This window comes from Cynara cardunculus, assembly GCF_001531365.2.
Source record: "Cynara cardunculus var. scolymus isolate 2C chromosome LG 17, CcrdV1, whole genome shotgun sequence".
Lineage (NCBI taxonomy): Eukaryota > Viridiplantae > Streptophyta > Magnoliopsida > Asterales > Asteraceae > Cynara > Cynara cardunculus.
This window is the reverse complement of record NC_037544.1, coordinates 30,726,009-30,733,073: the sequence shown is the minus strand read 5'-3', so window position 1 is coordinate 30,733,073 and position 7,065 is coordinate 30,726,009.

The window sequence follows — 7,065 nt, the reverse complement described above, 5'->3', positions numbered from 1 at the left end:
ATATATATATATATATATATATATATATATATATATCAGCCCCTATATAGATATATATATATCAGTCTAAAGTTTGACGTGTTTCTTTTGTAGGAATTGGAATGTAAACTTTTAAAGAAATTGAAATTTGCATGTTTAGTCGACATAATGTAGCTTTGGAAGAATTAAATAATAAAAAATGACAAATCTACCCTTTATGCATTTTTCATATTTTCTTACTTAAATTACAAATACAATATAAGTACATTAATAGTGACGATGGTGGTGGTGGCGGCAAAGGTGAAGGATCGAGAGTTGGAATACGATGAGCAAGATTATGTTGGGATGTAAATGAGCCAGACCGAGTAGTAAGTTATTTGAGCTCGGCTAAAAAAAATAATACCAAATTCGAACTTGCTCAAGTTCGAATATGTTTTTGGATGTTCGAGGTTGATGCTTGTTTAACAAATTTGAGATATACATTATACCAAAAGTTTAAGCTTTATAAACTTTTTTTTGGGATCGAACTCGAGATCGATTAACTCGTTTATTAATTCGATCTTCACACTTTATATATTTTGGTTGTATAATTTGAAAACAAATGAACATGTTCGTCTCGAAAAAGTGTATGCTTGAATGGCTCGACTCGACTCACATAATTTAATTGAGCTTTAGAAAGAGTTGAGTTGAATATTTATGTTATGATGCTCGACTTATAAATTAATTGAGTTCTACTTTGTCTTTGAGATAGACATGAGCTTGAGAATTATTAAGATTGAGATCAAAAAGCTCAATAACAACTTGAATTATTAACACCCTTATGACTATATAGTAGGCTATGGGTTTTTTGTGGTTTAATTTCTCCTTCTTGAAAAAATAGATAGGAATGGATTTAAATTCCATCACATATGCAATAAAATGATTAAATCCATAATTAGTGAAATCTATGTAATTTGTTCAATTCCATATACAAACCAAACAACTAAATGGAATTTTATCAGTAAGATTGGCCATTTCATTTTTTTCAAATTCCATAAGAATCCTGGAACTAAACCTAGCTCATAGTCTTTTATGACTCAATGTGAAAATGGTCGAATCATATTGGGTTGAATGTCTTGCTAAATAAACATCCTTTTTTAGTCAAATTAAGATTCTTGGTCCTTATTATGCCTATTATTGTTGATCCTCTCTCTTTTCATGATGATCCTTTTATCTAACGAAAAGTACTTAGTTCTCTCTATTCAGTTTCAGCGATCATCACTGAGTCTGTTCAATGATCGCTGAACAAATATTGTAACTCTCAGGAGACAAGTATTCTTCAAGAAAACAAAAGTCATAGCACAATATCCTTCAGTGATATCGAAGATAAAGATAAGTAGTTCGTGACCTGATGTAGATTCAGCCAACCTGAGGATGCAAACACTTCAACCACGTTTGTACCCTCCACCTCAGAAGCTGAACCTTATTTTTCTCTATCTCTTATCTTTAAACCCTTTATCTCTCAACCCATCTTTCTTCTTTTGAAACCTTTGAGGGTGATGAAGGTGAAGATGAAACATGCAACCTCATTTCCAGGAAGTCGTAAAGACGACCTGTATGCTTAGAGGTTGAAGAAGACTGAGGATGGCTTAGCTCATAAGTCAACTTGACCAATCTAGAGTAAAAATTTCTCTTTCGTACATCTGGATGTAGCGAGTTCGACTTCCTCTCTGAAGCTAAGTGCAAGGAATCCTTGAAAGCTGAACAACAGTTGAAGCAACATCAACAGCAACTAAAAGACACCCCAAAGTTAGCCAAGACTTTAGCTGATCAAGCTCATGCAGAAGGGATGTTCACGCAAAATGATCCTTTCAGTGCTCAAGCCCTACTTTTGAAAGAAGCTGAATAGAAAAGACAAAGGTTGTTGAAGTTGAAGGATCATGATCTGAATTGATGCAAAAAAAGGATCGAAACAAGAACGACCCCTCACAAAATTTCAAATGTCACAATCAGTGGACGAATTAGAGATGATGGCCTTTTGGTTTCTATGGTCATCTTTCGGGAGAACAACGATGTTGTTATTGAGTATCCTTCTTTTCTCAGTCAGTATGGTTTCTATGAATGTATCGAGATTCGACAAACGATTCAAAGTCCAAATCTAAGCATAAGGATTACATTGAAGAAGTTCTAAATAAACTATTCAACAAAGTGTTGAAGATCGTGGAGGTTCCTCCTCTGCCACAGAAGTCCCCTCGAAGAAGAAACCTTTTTGCTCATGGAGAAAGTTCGTCCCATAGAAACGAACATGAAACAAAATTTTTAGTGGATGAGCTCTTCAAGAACAGGATGAAGCTAGACATCTCAATGTTGAATTTGTCACTGCCTGAAAAGGGACCCTTTATTCCCGATACAGTGCATGTGAAACCTGAATATGGACTTATGTTCATTGATTTAATACAGGTTTCAGCGAGTGTCTAAACTCCATCTTTGTCTGATAGATTACTTAGAGTATCTTCGAACTTGACTGAACGAAGATCTCTATAGAGAGATGATGGACCACAAGAGTCGAAAGGAAATGCTCAGAAGAAAGATTCAAGGAAAAGATGTCCCTGACTACATCAACTTTGGCAATCTAGATTAGAAAACCCTTCAATCTTGTAAAACATTGTATATCTTTTATCTTTTCTTTTAGTGTATAGCTTTTATGTATTAAACCTACCAAAACCAATTGTAATTATTTGTAATATTTTGTGTTGAATGATATTTTTACAAAATGATTGGTCCACTGGAAAAGATACCTGAAAAGAGTAAATGGGACATGTATTTACTATTTATTTCTTACATGCTCTTACACCTTTCTTGTCAGTGAATATGCTCTCAATATTACGTTATTTATGTCATGAAATTTATTCTTTCCTTGTATTTCTTTACAATTAAAGTAATTTTTCATAATAAACTCTATCACTGAAAAAGATCTCAAAACAGTAAAAAGGGACATGTATTTTACTAGTACCTTTTCCTTACTGTAACATCTAAGCATTTTTTTATGTTGCTTTGTCATCATCAAGTAGGGGGAGATTGTAGATCTTCTCAATGATATGATGATGATCTTTTTATCTAAAGTACTTAGTTCTCTTTATTCGGTTTTAACGATCATCACGAAGTCTGTTCAATGATCGCTGAACAAGTACTGTAAATCTCAAGAGACAAGTATTCTTTAAGAAAACAAAACTCACACCACAAGATCCTTCAGTGATATCGAAGATAAAGCTAAAAATAAAGACAAGCAATTCGTGATCTGATGCAAGTTCAGTGATAACAAGTCTACAAATGTGTGAAGTCTGCTCAAGATTCAGCATACACTGAAGAAACCTTATAGTTATTCCAGTGTCAGCGATCAAATGAATCTTGTTGATCAAAATTAGTTTTTGTCTTACCCTCCTACACACAAAGAACAAACCTATAGCTTTCAAAGTGAAGCACTCGTACAGAGTCACCCTATTGTCTCCAAACGTGCTTACCTACTTTGTGAAAGACCACTATTCATATACGGGCAAAATCCTGTATATCTGGAAACAAAGGACAAGCTCACCTCTAAAAGCTTGCCACCTGCCTTGTGCTGTCTGATTTATATTTAATGCAATGAGTATAAATAGTTGAGAAGTCCCTTCTTCTCTGCCAGTCTTCAAGATCTAAAAATACCCAAGAAGAGACACCCTCACAAGCACATATTTCTTAACTTTACGAAGTTATATTTACTTCAAGTGAAGAACAACAACTAAGCTCTTCCTTTAGCGAAGTTATTGCTTCTTCTATTAGCAAGTCTTTTCTTTCTTGTATCTTGTGTGTTCCTTAGATTGTTTTAAATAAGTTATGTATCTTATCTTATTCCGCAAACAGTCTGTAAATTCCGTATTGATCTTCTTTATCAATTAAGGATTTTAAAAAGTGAAAAATATTATGTTTGTATTCATCTCCCCTCCTACAAATTGTCACCTTTAAACTCTTGTAGATCCTTCTAAGACCAACAATTACATAGTAAGATGATAGGTCCGTGCAATGCTCATTAATAAGATAAATGCTTACCCGGTAAGCATCTGGTAAACAACTCATTAGAGTCTCATAGTTCCTTAATTAACATCAATCAGTCTCGATCTTTGATGGATCGAACTAGTTATAATCAGTCGTTTTGCCTTGAGACATTCGTTAATCTATAACACACCATGTTATATGTCTCAGAAGGATGAAAGAGACTTCCAATCATTGAATTGCAACACAATGTTGTATTTGTGAATAAATATACACTGCAATTTACAATTTTTTATGTTTGCCATCATCGAACATGTCTTTTGTTGTAAACAACAATTATATGATATTTTGTTCACAAACACATGAAATCACAAACTTCAATATTTTATTTTTTCATTTTTATGAGTAAAATAGTTATTTCATAATAAAATGACAAATACAATCGTTGAAATACTTGAGAATATTTCAACGACATTCACAAGAAGTATAATAATTTTCATTTTAAATCGTTTAAAAACAGTTTCTTTTGGTTGGATACGTAGATGAGGAACTTTAAGCCTTGCAATAGGATCCTTAGGCTTTTTATGCTCAAGAGTAATGGAGAGGCATTCATCAGACATAGGGTTCGGTGGAGTGAGGGTGCTTGGAGTTGGATTAGGGAGCCAAGAGGGAGGGTTTGAAGGGATTTAGAGGATTTGTTAGGGTTGGGGTCCTCGATTCACCCTAGTGGCCGTGAGGGTGAAGATTGAGTTCGGTTTTCATCAGAGGATGATGAGTTTTCTGTCAAAAGTCTTAAGGATTGATCAATATGAGGTCTCTTAGGTGTATATCATATCGGTGAATCTCTTTGGCGTGGAGTAGTTCCTATGAAAGTTAAAATCTTCATTTGGAGGTTTAGTAGTGGAAGAGTGTTGGTTCATGATTATCTGGCTAAATTGGGTATTGATAAGCATTATTATGTTTTGTGTCCTCGATGCGCACATGAGATTGAGTCGCTTGAACATTGTTTTTTTTTTTTTGTTACCCTTCGAGTTTGTAGGTTTGGATGTTGCTGCTCTCGATGCTATAGTACATATATTGATTGTTTCTTCTTGTTTTGGTGTTGGTTTTTTGGGTTGCAAGAGCATCATTCTATGTCCTAAGACTATCTTTAGTCACAGTCTCAACCAATCTGATCGTGAATAAGACAAGATTTAAGAAAAATAAAAAGAAATGTGCAATCTCATCCAAACTTGATCACCACACAAATCGAGATTGTCAATTTTCCATCATATTTCATCTGTCACATGGTACATTACTATTGGTCAATGTTATATTTTTTTATTTTATTAAATGTATCTGATAAACAGTGACTTTAACAAAAAGATTAAGAATAATAAATATACCAAAATTCATGGTTTACATTGCCCTACAAAGAGAGCCCGATATTGATATATTTTCATCATACCAATTTTTCTCTTCATTTCAATCCTCTCGTTATGGGCAAACATTCGGTCATGATAATTAACTAGGATTATTTATGTATTTCAGATATGTAATTTCGTATTTATTTTTGTGTCTTGTTTTATTTAATTTCAATTATATGGCAAGTTTTTTATAATTATGATTACATTTTAAAATATGTAATGATTTGTTTATTCTATTCTTATGCTTAAAATTAAAAACTAAAAAAATTAATAATTATATATAAAAAAATTAAATATGTAACTTTTACAAAATAATATTTTAGACTGGATTGAAAGGGATTGTGGTTAAATAATAAAAGAAGTAAAATCGGATTGAAGTTGAAGATTGTATAAGTGGATGAGAAAGAAATTAATACTTTAATTGAGATTGAGTTATAAATGATCGCAAATAAACATGTTCTAACATTTGTGGAGGTTGCCGTCCATGATTTTGCTTATAACCACTGGTTTTTTGTAGCAAAAATTGGTTGTGTTTGCGGGCTCAAGTTATTCAAATAATATTTTAGATAGGTCTTATCAAAATACTGATGATAGTTTCTTACTTGATTTTACGTTGAATAGTCTTGTGACGATATTATAATCATGTTTTATTTTGACTTTCAATTAGAGTAAGATTTTAATTTAGTACGGATTAGTTTTGCACATCTTGCATAAACATTTGGTTGCTTCTTTCTGATCATTTGTTTTTTTTTTGTTGTTAATGGTCTTTCCAAAAAAATTATCATTTATCCAAAAACTTTATTTTGTTTTATTTAAGGTTATTAAAAAACCGATCAATATCTTCTAGTAATTATAATATATATATATATATATATATATCTATACTATATTATAAAACATTTGGCTAAAACTCTTAAAAACTTTTAAAACTCTTAAAAACTTTTAAACTCGTTCATCTCTATCCGATTTCATCCCATATCTGAATTCATGTAATTAAGGGGGTGTTTGGGATTGCTTATTTTATCTGCTTATTGACTTATTTCAGTCTGGCACCGGTGATAAGCTAATACCTAGTGTTTGGATAAGAAAAAAGAAAACTGCTTATMCCGGTGCCAAACCGGTAATAAGCAGTTTTTGATAAGTTAATCCGTCATGACTTATAAAAAACTGCTTATTACCAGTTTACCATTTTAACCCTATTACYCTTTATACCTATCTTTTTTCCTCCAGATAACATCGATCTCAATCTTCTCCCTTCTCCATATAACAACATCAATCTTCTCTCTGTCCTTTTTGGTCACTTTACAGATATAAGCAAAATTTGTCAAACACTAAAAAACAACTTATCAGCTTATTGCAGTTTGATACCACTGTAAGTTAATCCAAACACTTTTTACAAAACTCCAGTTTGATACCACATAAGTTAATAAGCAATTTTACAAAAAAACATAAGTTGTTTTAAATAAGCAATCCCAAACACCCCCTAACTGCAGATAAACACAATCAAATATAACATAAACATCTCATTTTAAATATAAAAAAAAACTAAAATATAATTAGGATAATCATTGAGTTCTAATAGAATACTTAATTATTATCTTTATAAAATGTTATATTATTAAACCAAAAATAAATTATTTCATTATTAAACTTAAATTAAATTATAAAAAAA